Source organism: Rissa tridactyla, chromosome 19, assembly GCF_028500815.1.
Source record: "Rissa tridactyla isolate bRisTri1 chromosome 19, bRisTri1.patW.cur.20221130, whole genome shotgun sequence".
In the NCBI taxonomy this organism is placed as follows: Eukaryota; Metazoa; Chordata; class Aves; order Charadriiformes; family Laridae; genus Rissa; species Rissa tridactyla.
In genome coordinates, this window is record NC_071484.1 from 5,809,367 (window position 1) to 5,825,236 (window position 15,870).

Sequence of the window (15,870 nt, forward strand, 5' to 3'; positions counted from 1 at the left end):
GCCGATTGCTTCGCTCTTGGCAAAAGCTGCTGCCGGGTCGGCCCAGCGTGGCATGAACTGCGCTGCGAGCGCTGCCGGGGCGGCACCTCCCGGCACCTCCTGGCACCAACTGGGGCTCTCGCACTGTCCTTGCCTTTTCCCAGGTCATAAAGGAAAAAAAAACAATGAAAGGGAGAATTAAGAAAAAAGCCAAAGCCCTCGGCAGCATGGTCTGTTTTCTGGAGGAGAAGTGTGCCTGATCCCCAGCCCCAGGTGGGCAACGCGACGCAGGGACACCGGGGGGGGGGGGGGGGTGGGAGCGGTGGCGGGCGAGGGTTTGCCGTGCGAGCTCTGTCCGCCCCGCGCTAAAAAAAGCCACGAGATGAACAAAATTATCCGCTGAGTCACTAATCATTCACCCGCTGCTTTAGTCACCAGCCTTCCCACACTGGGGGGACGTTTGCTGCTGAGGGGGCATAAACTGAATCGTAATCACAATTAAATAGATGTGGCCGAGAGAAATAAAGCGCTGCTGCTGCTGCACGCGCCGCTTCTGACACCAGATGGATCATCCTGGGCTCTCCGGCCACCGAAGGTGCTCAATTAATGACGCCGCCCTAACGAAACCATTGATTAATAGCGCCCGCCTGCTGCGGCGCCGAGGTGTGCTCCCCGCGGAGGTGGTGGCAGCGGAGCAGCTGCCACCCGTGTCCCATGACAGCACTGCAGTCACCGCGTCCCAGTCCCTGCCCCTTTCCACGGGCACTGCAGCTCCGGCGTGTGGGGATGTGAGCTGCTTTTCCACGGGGTGTCAGTGGGTGGGAGCACCCCCTGCTCGGGAAGGGGTGCTGGGGTTGGAGCCGTGGTCGGGTGGCCGCGGTGGCGGCAGATCCGAGATCCCGGGACTTGGGAAAGCAAAGCTGCCTCCAGCCCCCATGGCCCGAGCCAGAGGCTCTTCTCCTTCAGGCAGAAAATCCTGCCGGAGAGCCGGGATTTGCCACGCTGCTTTCTCGAGTGTGTGACCTGGAAATACAGAGAAAGGACTGAGTCGGGGCTGCAGAGCTGCCTGCGGAGGCAGACGGGGGGTGGCCAGGGCTGCCCCATAGCTCGGGAATCCCCTGGCCCGCGTTGCCCCCCAGCTTGCCCTCCTCCTGCCTGGGTGCCAGCCGTCAACTTCTCCCGGGCACCGCGGTGCGCTTTGCTCTGCCGTTTGCCCCGCAGCAGCTCGCGTGAGGAAAGAGAGATTATTGCTCAGGTGTCAACACGTTTGCAGCCGCAGGGGGACGGCTGCTGGCACCCACACCGCCTGCCAGCGCCCGCTGGGGGGGGGCCGGGTGGGTGTCACGGTGCTGGAGCCTCCAGACAGAAATAGCTCCAGCACAGCCCCATTTCCAGGGAGCCTGTGGGTCGGTTGCGGGCGGCGGCAGAGCACGGTGCCGGTACGTGGAGCCCGTGATTGCCGCGGGGAGCTTGGAGCCGCGGGGAGCCCCGAGTCTGTAAATCGTGTCTGTGTGCCTGGAGCGGGGGCCTCGCTGGGTTTGGTGTGGAACGGTGTGGGATTGGGTTATGGATGCGCCTTAATCTGCTGGTCCCGTGCCACCTGGGCTGGAGGGGACCGGCTGGCACAGGGGTGTCCCGTCCTGGAGCCCAGCCTCGCCGTGAGGGATGCCCCAGGGCAGGCAGGGGATGCTCCTGGCCGGGCACTGCCCGGCATCTCTGATGCCCATCGGTCTCACTTGGCGCTGGACCTGCCCGTCCCCATCGCTGCCGTCCTCTGACCTGCCCCAAACCAGCTTTTCTCCCGTCCCGCTGGGTGCCGGCACGGTGGGGCTGGGCCAGGCGGTTCTGCTGCACCGCGTTCAGGCCCCCGCCCCGGTGCCGGTGCCTCCCCGTCCCCCCTCTGCGCCCAACATGAAGAGCTTTTTTAGCCGAGTAACCCCCCCGTGCCGGAGCCAAGCGCATGTGAAAGGGCCTGTCTTAGAGGAGGGAAGAGCCATAAAGGGCCTATTTATGTAGCTGGCTCCTTGCAATGTTTTCAGACACAGCCCTCGCATGTTTTCATAACAGCAACGCCTCCACCTCTCGCCAGCTGCCAGCAGCGAGGAGCCTTTCGCCGCTGTCCTCCGCTCGCATCCCCACGAGCCTGGGGCTCCGGGTGGCCGCGGTCGGTGCCTGGGCAGTGCCAGGCGAGCGGGGGGCGAGCGTGGGGCACGGGCGCTGCGGGGGCTCGCTGCCCGGCGCAGGGCTGGCAAGCTGCGCGTCTCCGTTCGGCGATGCTGCGGCCCCCCTCCCGGTTAGCAGCCAGCGTCGGGGCACGTGTGCGGGGGCCGAAAGGAGGAGCCCCTCTCAGGGCTCGCCCCGGGGGCAGCGGTGAGCCCTGGCTGCTGGGGTTCCCGTCCCCTGAGGCCGCCTGTGGCACCGTGCCTTGGCTGCCACCCCCGCGCCTGTCTGCGCCGGTGGCACCGTGCCCGCTCGTGAACACACCCGGACCCTTGGCACGGCCGGTCCACGTTGTCTGGCGACCGTGCATCCTGGGAGGGGGACTTGCCAAGCGTCTCTGCCCTGGCCACCTTGCCACCGTGTTTCCCGTCGCCTGGAATTCGCTGGCGGGCAGCGCCAAGCACTGGGCTGCGTCCGGCGGCCGGCTGGAGGAATGGCGGCTCCCACCCTTCCCCCTGGCAATGCCCCAGCGGAAGAACCGGCCTCTCCTCCGGCCACGGCTCCCGTGCTGCTCGTCGGCTGTGCCCTGGGGGTGGATGTGAGCCCCCCGTCTGTGCCCAGCCCTGCCATCCCCGCTGTGTCAGGCACCCTCCGGTGACAGCGCGGCAGCCCCGGCGGTGACAGCGCTGCGGTGTCACGCGTGCGGGGCGGTGTGGGAGGCAGGTGAGCAGCAGAGGAGGGAGATCCTTCCCAGTGCCGACACGCAGGAGGGAGGCAGACGCCAGTGCCTTGGCTTGCACGGGGCTGAGCAAGGCTCCTGTGGCCACCCAGCACCCCGTGGGGACCACTCCAGCTCTCTCCTGGCCACGGGGCGGTGACGGGCTCCTTGTCCCCTTTGGGGCGGTGGTGCAGAGCTGCGGCCGCAGGGCACCTGGGGCTGGCATGGGGACGGGAAGGGGCAAAATTCCACTGAGTGGTGAGTCCCAGTGCCATCACCGGTCCCTCCTGCGCCAGCCCAGCCTGAGAAGGGACCCACGGTGTGTCACAAACCTGCCTCCCCTGCCCCGCGCAGCGACCCGGCTGCGGCACATACCACGCATGGCTCTGCATGCCCGGGGCCGGCTACTCACAGCCCGTGTCCACGTGTTTGCCGTGGCAGGGAGACAAGTAACTTTTCATGAGTCCGTTTACAAATTCCTTTCAAACAGGAAAGCTGACCCACCAGAGCTCATTAAATAACGTTAATGGTGCTGCCCAAATAAATATCGGCGCTGCCACCTGCGCTGGCAGCCAACACGTGCTGCCTTCTGGCCTTCTCGGAGCAAAGGTTCCCCAGTTTAATTGGACACACACGTGCTTCTCTCCCGACACGGGTGGCCTCTGCTGCAGCGGGGGATGCTCGCGCCGCAGCCACCGGCTCCCCGCATCGTTATCCTGCAAACGCAGGGAGCGAGTCCAGGCGGCTCGCGGGAGTCACGGGCTGCTGAGCCCGGAGATAACCGCTGAAACCAAAACAGCGTGCGGAGAGGAGGTGACTAATTCACTGAACTTATCACTGGACTGATTAAACCCGAGCTGTAAAACTCTTTTCCTCTTCCTTCTGTCCTCTAGCCAGCGAGTAACGTATAAATTCATTAGTCCATATCCAGGAGACGCTGAAAGACATGGACAATTAATTATCATCTGTCCCGTTTAATTTCCCTGCCTGTCCGTGACAGCTTCCCGGGGTTCACAGACAAGTCAGCGTTGGAAGAGGCGAGCCGAGGCTGAAGGCCGGGGCTCCTGCGGTGCAGCCCCAGCTCGCGCAGCGCTGACCGGACCCTTGTGCCCCGTTGCTCTCGGGGAGCCCCTCGGTGGCACCTCCTGGTCCTCGCTGCCACCAGGCTGGGGGGGCTCTGGCGTGCCGTGCCTCCCCCGGGCTGTGGGACCACCTTGGGCAGGCTGGAGGCTTTAGGGGCTTCCTGAATGGCAGGACCCAAAGTGCCCCCACATCCCGTCCCATCTTTCCCAGCAGCCCGGGAATGTCTCTGCGTTTCTCCCCAGGGCAGAGCCCTTCCGACACCTGTGAGGATTTGCCATGGCTGGAGGGTTCAATAATCCTTCCAGATCCACACAAACGCCGTTCCCTGGCTGAGACAAAGCCCCGAAGGGTGGCTGCGTGGGGGCGCGCACGTGGTCCTGTGCCCCTGGTGCAGCATCCGAGCCCCCTCGGGGCAGCCAGGCCACACACCCCGGGGCCACGGAGCTGCCGGCAAAAGCTGTGAAACCCACGGGGAGAACTGGTAGCTGGCCGTTAATAAAAATGAGTAAAACCAATTAAAAGGACAATGAGAGAGTCCCCCCCGCTAATGCGAGCGGCTCAGGTCAGGGGGGAGCCAGCGGTGGGGGGAACGGCCGGGCTGGCTCAGCCTGGTCCTTCGATAAACAAATCGAAATTTCTATAGACAAATAAAAGGTTGGAAAAGCAGGATGCGGATGGCGGCGTTGCCACAGCTTGATCCGAGGGCAGCAGGCGCTGGCTGTGGTCCCTCTCGCCCAGGTGTGAGCTTGGGGCGGGGGCAGAAGTGCTGTGAGGGACGGTTTCGGAGCCCCAGGTTGGGGCTTCTCTCCTCCCCGCGGCTCCGCTGCCTTTGCGCTCTGCCGTGCTCAGCCCCGTCCTTCCCGCTGGCGCTGCCGGCTCGGCCGTGTCCCCTCCGTGCTGCCGGCTTGGCCGTGTCCCCTCCGTGCTGCCCTAAGCGGGGACCGAAGGCTGTGGAGGGACCGACGGTCCCGCAGCCCCCAGGGGGACGGCAGTGGTGGCTCCCGCGGGGTCCTGGTGAGAGCAGCCCTGAGGAGAAGGACTTGGGGGTGCTGGTGGACGAAGAAGCTCAACAAGAGCCGGCAACGCGTGCTGGCAGCCCAGAAAGCCAACCTCATCCAGGGCTGCATCCCCAGCAGCGTGGGCAGCGGGGCGAGCAGCAGCAGATGCTGCCCCTCTGCTCCGCTCGGGGGAGACCCCACCTGGGGTACTGTGTCCAGCTCCGGAGCCCTCAGCACAGGAAGGACACGGAGCTGTCGGAGCGGGGCCAGAGGAGGCCCCGGAGATTCTGGGAGGGCTGGAGCCCCTCTGCTGTGGGGACAGGCTGAGAGAGCTGGGGGGGTTCAGCCTGGGGAAGAGAAGGCTCCGGGGAGACCTTGGAGCCCCTTCCAGTCCCTAAAGGGGCTCCAGGAAAGCTGGGGAGGGACTCTGGATCAGGGAGGGGAGCCATGGGACGAGGGGGAACAGTTTTAAACTGGAAGAGGGGAGATTTGGATGAGATCTGAGGAAGAAATTCTTTGCTGTGAGGGCAGTGAGCCCCTGGCCCAGGTTGCCCAGAGAAGCTGTGGCTGCCCCATCCCTGGAGGGGTTCAAGGCCAGGCTGGACGGGGCTTGGAGCAGCCTGGGCTGGTGGGAGGTGTCCCTGCCCAGGGCAGGGGGTGGCACTGGATGATCTTTAAGGTCCCTTCCAACCCAAACCATTCTATGATTCTATGACTAATTGCTCTGCAGAGAGCATTTCTCGCAAGTTCCTTTCATGAGCAACGGTAAGCGCAGGCTTTGATTTAGCTCTCCTTTCCCTTTCTTCCTGCCTTTTTTTTTTTTTTCCTCCCCTTCCTACCCCAAATGAAGAAACCCTTTTGATCGCGCCGGGTTGAGACGCCGTAACAAGCATCTCCGTTTGGATTGTGGGGTTGTCAGCCAGATAACACGGCAACGCGTCTCCTCGCCGTCTCACACACAATGAATTATTTCTTCCGCTCTTCCTTTGTACCATCTCTGGGATAAATTACTGCTTCCAGTATTAGCGGATGGGCTTGTCAACCAGCGAAGCGTCCTTAAACTCTTAGATTATATGCTGCCCAGCGCGGAGCACCGGCCGCTGCGGCTCGACCAAGGCTGCAGCACAGTGTTTGTGTGGGGAACTGTCAGGCTGGCTTGAAAGCAAATTGCTTTGCCAATTTATTTTCTTTCCTCCATATGAACATATTTTTCTTAAAGGGATGCTGTCACATTAAATATGGAACTGCCAACCGCAGGCATTAAAAAATCATGGGTCGTCCCATTTTCCTTCCTCCCACTCTAAATTCTAAGAAAACAATAAATTCGGAGTTCTTTTTACTTGTCGGCTGCCTTTCAGCTAGGGATGCTTTTTCAAGCTCTTCCCGGCAGTCGGGAGGTTTGGGAACTTCAGAGCCATGACGAGCGCTGCAGATCTGGGGCAGATGCCCCCACGTGTGGCATCACCTCGATGTTTATGGGTCTGTGCCAGGGCGGCTCAGCCGAGGGCAGCCCCTTCCGCGGTGGTTCAGCTAAGTCAGGATTTTCCCCCTCGGTCCCTTCTCTCCAAAGCTCAGGGCCTGGTGGCCAGTGGCCAGCGGGCAGACCTGAGAGCGGTCCCAGCGACAACATACCCGGGGAAGCCTTTCATTCCCACAGAAGCTGCTGGGGCTGAAGCGTGTGCCGAGAAGGAGATTTTCCCCAAATTTGTTGTCCCTGAACGCAACGTTCATCATCGTCAAGCCCGATCCTGCTGCCTGGATGCTGTGCCGCGTCGGCTCTGACCGATGCAGAACGTCCTACAGCAGCCTGGACCTTCCCAAGCACATTTTTTTAGGGAAGTTAACGAAAGCGGTTTTGTTACGTTTTGACAAATTTTCATTTTAAAAGTGTGGCTTTATACGGCAAACGTACTGCTTAACTGGGGAAGTAAATCAGGCACTTGCCAGAACTGAGCCGGCTCGCGGAAATCCCTCCAGCCCGCGTACCTGGGGGGTCTGGCTGAACGCAGGCTCCATCAGCGGCAGGTGCTTTGCCTCCTCTCGGCCGTGATGGATCCCCTGCCGCCAGCTGCCGGGCAGCCCCAGCTGGGCTGGGTTTGGGAAGGTGATAAAAAGGGGTGGGGAGCCGCCCTGGGGGGTTATCTTGCTTAACCTCCCTGCTCCTACCGTCCCTGCTCCAGCATCCCTGGGCACGGATCGCTTCGCCCCCTGCCAGCCCGGCCCCCTGCGATGCCCCGGTAGGTCCTGATGTGCTGTTTCACATGGGGGGTCCTGGGGGGGCGTCCCGTGGCTGGGAAGAACTTGCTTTGGGGGCATTTGGTGCGGCTCCCTCTGGAGTTTAAGCTCTTCCGAGCGTGGTCCTGGGATGCAGAGATGGCCTCTGCCGAGACGCGGGAATTTCAGTGCTGGGGCTTAAAAAAATAAGCCACTTGTGGTCACGGCAGGTTCAGAAGGCAGAAGTAACGCAAAGTCTCTTGCCAGCTTTAACTTTTTAATGAAAATAGCTTTCGGAGCTGAACTTTAAGGCAGGCTCGTGGGTCAGCAGGGCTCTGCTTGTTTACTGACCCCCCCCACCCACCGAGCCCCACTGCGTGGGCTCCGGAGCCTCCTCCAGGAGATCGGGTGTTTGGTAACTTTTATTTTAATAAAGCGACAGGCTTGTTTGGATGGAGTCATGCAAAGCACTGCACGGATTTTAAGCAGCTCCTGTTGCAAATGTCTTTATTCGATACCCCTGCGATGACTGGATTTCAAATGTCACTTGCTTAGCACTATGAAATATTTAATTTAAGTTGTAATACAGTAGCCCGCAAGAGCTTAAATTGGAGGTCTCCTGTGTTAGTCAGCAGCTATCAACAAACACACTTAAAAGCCTGTTTCTCCCCCAAAAATCTCCTGGCCCAGGTGTGGGAGCAAGGGGAGCCGGGAGGGAAGACCCTGCCTTTGCTGTGGGTCCGTGCTGGCCCCCGGCTCATCGCTGTAAATCTTTGCGGTGGGTGCCCCCCACCTCTGCCCTCCTGGGGCACGTGTGGGTGGGGGAACGCGACCGCCGCCACCGCGGCGCTGGTGGCTTTACGCTTCCAATGGTGGCCGCTGCTGGCCCAGCCTCCGGTGCCCGCGGTGGGGGTGGCAGCTCGATGGGAGCTGGCAGCCCCTCAGCCGGTGCCCGGTTTGGGGACGGTGCGTGGGCTGCGGCCGTGTCCTGCCGGGGCGGGTTGGGATGTGGCCCTGGGGAAGGGTCTCTTGTCGCCGTGCTGGCCTGGCAACACCTCCCAGCTTTGTTTTCTCCTTACGTGGCTCAGGAACAAACCCAGCTGTAAGCCATTCGGTTTGGCTATGCAGAGGGAGTGGCGCTGGCCCGTGCTCTCCCAACTGGGACTTTCCATGTTTAATGCAATGACCTTGTGCCGGGTCCCGCGCGTGCGCTCAATCCGCTCCTGTGGGAACTTGCTCGTGCAGCCGCAGCGAGGGGCACGAGGTGCTGCCGGGGCTTGCACCCCCCCCCCCCGTGGGTCTTTTTCCAAGAAAAATTACTCGCAGCATGTTCAGCGAGGAGACGGGCAAGGGTCTGGACTGGGACAGGGGTTCCCTGGAGCGGCACGGGAGGGACGGCGCGTGCGGGGAACTCCAGTACCAGCAAACGCCCCAACGTGTGGCATCGCCTCGTCGTTTATGGGTCTGTGCGAGTTGCCGGGAGGGTCAGGGCTCTGCCGGGGTGACGGGAGCCAGCCCTGTGCCCGGTGGAGACGGTGCCGTCTCACAAGTGGTGTCTGGATTTGATTTCAGGGGGATTTGAAAACCCCCTGCGTGTAGCGCCTAGGGAGGAGCAGCGAGGCCAAGACGTGCCCCGGGGCTGCATCGGGTTGCGCTCCTCGAGGCTATTTTGAGAGGCGAGCGGTGCGGAGGCGGGGGAGCAGCCAGAGCCTTGTCCCTTCGGCTGGACATCACTCCTCCCGCAGCCGCCCCGCGGCGGACGGTGTGCCAGGGTGGCATCACCGCCTCCTCCCCAAAACTTAGCCAAGCCGCCTGTTTTATTCCTCTCCCACCATGACATTTCAGACCCCCGCCTCGACGGCTCTTCCCTGCCCTGGATGATGCCAGGCCCGCCGGGTGCCCTGTCCGCCGGCATCCTCCGGGAGCTTTGTGCCCTGCTTGCGCTTGGCATCGTGCGAGGGCTCGGTGCCGGACGGCTGCACCAAGGGCAGGCAGGGCCTCAAGCTCGCCGCGGGCTTGCAGGGAGGGTGGCTCTGCCCTAATCTTTGTGCTGATCATACGAAACCTGAAGGATTTTGTGATCTTGCAAGCCCCGTGCCAGGCGTTCCTCAGCTGGCAGCGTGCGGAGCGGCAGCCGGTCGGGATGATGAATCGCAGGCGCCTCAGCCTTTCCTCTCCCGCTGCTCCCTTAACGCTGTGCTAACATTTACAGCTCGACCCCCGGGGACAAAATGTCACGTTCCCTGCCTGTCTTTGCTTTGATTTTTCCCTCCGCTGGTGTGAGAGCGGGTGGGTCGCTGCCGGAAGCCCACCATCGCCCACCCGGGAGGGACGGGACCCAGCCGCGGCGCGTGCCCAGGGCAGCGCGATCGCCCGCCCCAGCACCATCTCATCTGTCATTCTAAAGAGACACACAGCCCGTGCTCCCTGCCACCACCACGTTCCCTCTCTCGTTACCCCACACTCTGCCCCTTTGGCCCCTGCTGAAGGTGATAAATCACCGCGTTACCGACGCGGCGTTAGAAGCTGAGGGATTGTGGGACCCTGGGAAGGGGAGATGGGAGGCAATTCCCGGGTTTCTGGGGCGGACGGGCGCGTTCTCCGCACCGCTGGGGAAAAGCAGCGTTGTTATCTCCACGGCGTCTCCTTGGCTTCGGGTTTTAGCTGTCCTCGCCGTCCGGGAGCGGGGCTGCGATCTGCTGATTCAGGGGACGCGCGGCCCTGCGGTGTTAGTGATCTCCGGTGCGCGGAGGAGAGGACAGGCACCGCAGCACCCGCGCGCCCCTGCAATGCCCTCCGCCTGCCCGGGGGGGCTGCAGGACGTCCCGCGGGGCTGAGGGAGACCACCCCGGGGTAAGAGCCAGCCTGGGTGTTTGGGGGGGCGGGGGGGGGTCAGACCTGGGGTGTGAGGGTGGTGTGAGCCCCCCGCGTGCCCTGGTCCCCGTGCCAGGAGCCAGCCTGCAGCCCTGGGACTGGCTGACGCTAATCGTTGCGGTGATTTATGGACTGATCCTAAAATGTGCCTCGCTCCGGCATTAGCGGAGCATATGTTGGGGCTGGGGGAGGGGGGTGGCAGAAGGGGGGGGGTGGTTTGATGCCGTGTTACGAAATGCTGGAAGTGGTGTGGGCATGGCCAGGGCCCTCTGAAATCTGTGGTCTGCCTGTATCGGCTCAGCTCTTAGTCCGGGATGTCGGAGCATCTCCCGATGCCGTAGCAGGTCTCCTGGGCCACCTCCACCCCCAGGGGACAACGCGCCTGGGCCAGTTGCCTTCATGTCCCTCTGCCAGCGGCCGGTGCCTCTCTATGAAGCTGGAGGGGGGATTCTGTGGGTCTGACCTTAGGGGCAGCCCGGGGGGGCTCCCCCACCTCCCCGACCCCCCGCAGAGCCCATGTCCGGGGCGCTTGCCTGCTCTCGGCTGACGGCAGCTCCTTGGGCGCAGGCTCCTGCCAGCTGGCGCCGGCCGCCCCGCGTGACGCTGGGCGCCTTTTGGGGACTTGCTGAGCCGCAGGCACCCGGCTCCTGCTCGCCCCGGCCGGAGGCTGCTGATGAGGGCTGATTTAGTGGCGATCGAACCGCGTTCGGAGCGTTCCTTGAAATACGAGACAAGCGTCGGAAACTCTGCGGGCGTAGGGGTGTCTGCGGTGCCCTGACGGCCGCGGCACACGGGCTCGGCGGCTGCCAGGGCAGGTTCCGCACTCCCTTTGCCGGCGACCAGGTAAGACCCTCCCCGCGCTGGGCTGGGGGCACCCGGCGCTGCCCCTTCAGCGCCCACTTTGCCCAAATGGGAGGGCGGGCTGGAGACGGGCTGTGCCGGCGGTGAGGGTCTGCGTGAAGGTGGGATGGGGCGGCTGCTGCCCCCCAGCTGGGCTCCTTTGTGCCCTTGGGGGCGTCGGGGGCTCCCCGGGGCTCTGGAGGGTGGGCACAGCCAGGGGGGTCCCGGTGCAAATACCCGCCTGGCCCCTGTGTGTGGCAGCGACGGATCACGGAGCTGCTCCGAGACTGCTGTTGGTGGTGACTTTCATATGAATTCTTATACTTCTGTTGCTTTTATTTACTATGACGTGCACTCAACCAGGGATAAGGAAAGTGGATTCGAAGTTACGGAATCGTGTGAACTCAAATCAGATATTTTTATTTATTTTTTTTTTTTTAAGATTTCTTGCTCTCTTAGAGAGTTCATCCAGACTTGAGGTTCAGGTGGTAGTTTCCCTGATTCCACGTGGCTGAATGGGACACATCTTCAGATTAGCAATTTTGATGCCGCTCGAGCTCCGTGGCGACGGCGGTTTCACTTGGGTTGGAGGTTCTGGCCCCGCATGTTGGGTCTGTTGTGTTCGGGCCCAATAAAAGACCTGCGGGACACAAATTGGGGCCGATGGCAGGAAGGAGCCCGGGGGTCCCTGCCGGGGTGGGACTGGGAGAAGGACCCCAGGCAGATGCTGAGTCTGCATCAGCGTGGAAACCTCTGGGCTGCGTTTAACCGTGCTCCCAGGGAGGGCCCCGCTGGGTCTGCCCTTGTGTTATCCGGAGTATCGGAACGGAGGCGAAGGACCCAATGTGCACCGAACCTGCTTTCTCACCAGGATTTTGTAGAACCCTACCATCCCTGTGCCTTAGCTCATGCTCAGGCAGCTGCTTCTCTGTGTGCAAGCCTTTTCCCCCTGCTAAGGAGCAGCTATTTGGAGTCCTGGGGGGGGCCCCAGCATGGAGAGTGGGTGGCTACAAGACCTCTGCCACGTGCCCTGAGCTCCGGCTCCTCCTTTGCCGGCTGAGGGTGCGTAAATGTGTCAGCACGCTGCAGATGTCTGCTGGCATGACCTCCGCTAATCCCCCTTGCTCCTCCCTGCCGGCGTCGGGGGCTGCTGTCACCCACGAGCTCCTGGCAGAGCCACCCGGCAGAAGGTGGCCAAGTGTGGCCACAGGGCACTGCGTGGTCCACCGGGACTTGACCCTCCTGGGGTCGGGGGGGATGCTGCGTCCCCGTCCTCGCGGGGTGCGCGGGCAGCTCCCGGCACGGAGCCGCTCTCTCTTCAGCCTGTGCGGGACGTTGTAGTTTCTGAAGCAGTTTTGGTTCACATTCAGGAGCTGAAGTAAAGGATGTCCCAGCACGGGGCTTCTCCAAAAACTCGTCCCCTGACTGCACAGAGCAGCCTCCGGGATGTCCCCTGCAGAGGGGACCACAGGGCAGGGATAAACCTGGCTCGCGCAAAGGGAGCCTGGAGGCACCTGGGGTCTTGGGACATGGGGTCTCGCTGCTGTGTGTTACACCAAGGACCGGACAAGGCCAGGCCCTGGCTGCTCCGGGGACTGGTTGAGGTTCTGCAGTGGCTACCGTTCATTTGGACTGTGGCATCAGCTCAGCGGTGCCCAGGGATGCAGAGTCCCTGGGGTTGGTGCCAGCGCTGGGACGGAGTCCTGCTTCCCTGGACCCCGCTGCAAATGCATCTGGTCTGGCTCCTGGGGGCAGAAATCGCTGTTGGTGGGGCAGGGTGGTCCGTGGGGGCTGAACTGGGGGGGGTCAGGGAACAGAGCGGCCGCTGCAGAGGTGCTGGAGCAGGTGGAGCAGCGTGTCCTTGCCCAGCCGGGCCCCGCTCCGCCGCTTCCCTTCCACGCGCTGGGGTGCTCTCTGGAAAGGAGACGAGTTCTGCTGTCGTGCCCCCTCTATAAACGAGAGTCTTCCTTAGTTCGGATATTTAATGCCCGGATTTTAAATTCTCTCTAACGTTTGTCAGCACTTTACAGCCTTTTGCAACGTGTTTATGGTGTTATTAAAAAAAGAAAGAGGGGGAGCGACCCGAGGTTGTGGGCCACTGTAAAGAGTATAAAACTGAGCTGAACATGCTGGAGCGGCTGTGGCGAGCTGCCTGCCTGCCGCCTACTGTGCCGCTCGGCTGGGGACACCACCGCTGGCTGCCGGAGTGACGGGGGACGGCAATCCCAGGCTCAATTTGTTATTCCAAGTGATCGCGAACAGTAAAAGCAGTTGAGGAGTAGAGGGGAAAAGCTCCCTCAGACTCAGAGCTACAGGCCTGGGCTGTGTGTCTGCGGGGTGTCCGGGGCTTGGGGACCGGTGGGGGCCATGCCGGGTGGGCAGCGCATCCCGGGAACGCCGTGCGGTGGGAGGATGGGCGCTTTGACGCTGCGGTGACACCCAAGCTGCTCTGACCTTCTTTTATTTCAGAGAGATTTGGACATCTGTCGGGGAGCTTTTCGCACCCCACAGGAGCCTTTGGCCCCGCTGGGTCGGGCAAAGTAGCCCTCGGGGGCTCGCGGCAAAGGGCAGCAAGGAGCGCGGGTAGCGGGGGGGCATCGCGGGCCAGGGGAGGTGTCGTTTGTGCTGATCAGCCAGGTGAAATCTGGGCAGAGGTGGGTGAGTTGGAGCTCAGCAACCCGCCCCCCCCCCCCTTCCCAGTGGAGCCCTGCACCCCTTGGGAAGAGCCACCCGAATGATGAGGTTGCCCATGGTCCTCCATGGGGAAGACAAAAAGCTGGGCTACATCAGCCCCGGGGTGGGATGGGGACAGTGGAGTTGGGGTGCGGTTGACCCTGTGCGTGGGGCTGGGTTTGGCTCAGAGCCCCTGCGTCACCTTGGGGGTGGGGGGGGGGTGTCGCCTAACCTTCACTGTGCCTCGGTTTCCCTCCCTTGCCTTGTGCGGATACCGTGAGTACAACCACCATTGTGGAGACAGGGTGAGGGCCGGGCTGGCCATGGAGAGGACCTCTCGGGGACCTCAGCCCAGGTCAGGGGCCATTATTCAGGTGCTGGGGGCCATTATTCAGGTGTTGGGGGCCGAATAGCCCCCTAAAGGCCCTCAGTGCTTTGCTGAAAAGGTGAAATCTGCCCCAAAGTAGCCGTCAGTCAGGGAGCTGCGGCTCCTCGCCTGGGCAGTGACCTGTCCCAGCCACAAATCGCCAAATTCATGGTCCTGACACCTGAGAAGCAGAACGGGCGCAGCAGAACTTAAGTGAATGAGACGAGCGTGCGTGCAATTAGGACAGGCCTTTTAAACGCTGCAACGAGAGCCGGGACAGGGAGCCTCAGTCTAATCAAAGCAACAGCAGTTCCTTTTTTTAAGACAAGGGAGACTTTTGGGATGCTTTGTCCACATAATGTTCCAATTTTAGCTCCGCATCCCGGGATGCGATTGCATTAAAAATACCCGGGGAGGGGGAGGACGCCAAGGGCAGCCGGGGACCTGCCTCCGCTGGCGTGTCCCCACCAGCGCTCCGCGTGTCCCGCGGCGTCCCTAGGGCCCCGTTTCACATTCCCGATGCCGATCATCTCCCAGATCTGCTTTCCGGCTGCTCCGCTAATGGTTATTCTGGTAAAAACCCTCTCCTTGGGGTCCCACGGGGCTCCCCTGCCCATCCAACTGCCATGGGGCATCGATGGCAGTGAGTTTTTTGGGGAAATGCCCACACACGAGGTGGTCGGGTTGTTTGGTGAGCTGCCGGGGGGGGCGGTCACGGCTCCTCCTGCCGCTGCGTTGGCCCCGAGTCCGGGAGGTTTCATTTGAAAAAGATCAGCTGGTTTTTGGTTTGTGTAAATAAAATTTAGGGGTTTTTTTTTTTTTTTTGAACCTTTCGGGGCTGGGCTGCGCTTCTTTCGCTTGCCTCGAGCACAAGGGCGATGCATTTTCTTTTGTTTGCATTGAAAGGTGAAGCTGGAGCTTCAGAAAAAATCCTGAAGTCCCTCGAGAGAGTCCAGGGCTAACAGGTACCAGAGGGCTGCACGCGAACTTCCACCTCCTGCATCCTTCTGCCAAAAAGTAGATTTACTTATTTTTAATGTAAAGTTCCTTTTAGTTACGCTGCTTAGTATTTTTACCTGGTGAAACGGGAGTTTAAGGCTCTTCTTGCTGACGCTTTTGGCTAGCCGTGCAGTCACTGGAAGGGACTGGAGGTGGTTGGTCCAACCTTCTGCTCGGTGCGCAGGAGGCTTCAATGCTGGAGCTCGTAGCGCAGGTCCTGGTCCATCCCCACCTGCGAGCCCCCTCCCTGGGCTAAAATGACGCCGATTCCTTCAGGAGACGGAGCCGAGCGCTGCAGCGGGCGTGGGGTCCTTGAGGTCCCCCGGGGTGACACTGGGCCGTGTCACCCTCTGTCCCTGCAGGTCCCGGCTTTTGCCTCCGGCTCAATTAACAGCTCGTGGAAAAACTTTCTGCGACTTTTTGCTAAATATAACTTTTTAAGGGCGCTGCTTGCTGTCACCTCCAGGGAGCTGGGACACACCAGGACGGCTCTGGAACCTTGGAAATGCCCGAACAGCCCAGGACGGGGCTCGGGTGGATGCTGGGTGGGAGCGCACTCCCGCACCGCGGCGAGGAGGGGGGGATCCCCGCTGCTGCCCCCCGGCCCCGCAGAGCCGCCCCCTCCCTCCCCACCCCTCCACCTCCCCGGGCAGGGCTTTTCGGGACCCCCCCGACCCCCGTACGGACCGGGACGGGACGGGACGGCCCCGACCCGGCTCCTCTCCGGTTCGCGGGGACCGTCGCGGAGCGTCTGCGCCACCGCGGGGCCGCGGCCGGGACTGCAGCACCCGGAGCATCCCCCCCACACACCCCCCGCGACAGCGTCCAGGGTATTTGGATTTTGCTGATCTGCTGTTTATGCATCAAAACCCGCTCTATCGGCGCGGCTGCGGGCGCTCCCCCCGCCTGATGGGTGCTGGGGGGGTGGGCAGCTCCCGCCGGGCTCGGTGCTGAGCCCTGAGGGG

The 15,870-nt window shown here is 62.2% G+C and overlaps 1 protein-coding gene across 1 annotated transcript in view; it reads left to right on the top strand.

Annotated features, from left to right (window-relative positions):
• Positions 1-10,762: 10,762 nt before the first annotated feature.
• ZNF385C (zinc finger protein 385C) overlaps positions 10,763-15,870 on the top strand; it is a 60,878-nt gene continuing 55,770 nt past the window's right edge. Inside the window, exon 1 of the mRNA XM_054224099.1 lies at positions 10,763-10,869. The gene's annotated coding sequence lies outside the window, so the exon portion shown is untranslated. The remainder of the gene's footprint in view (positions 10,870-15,870) is intronic.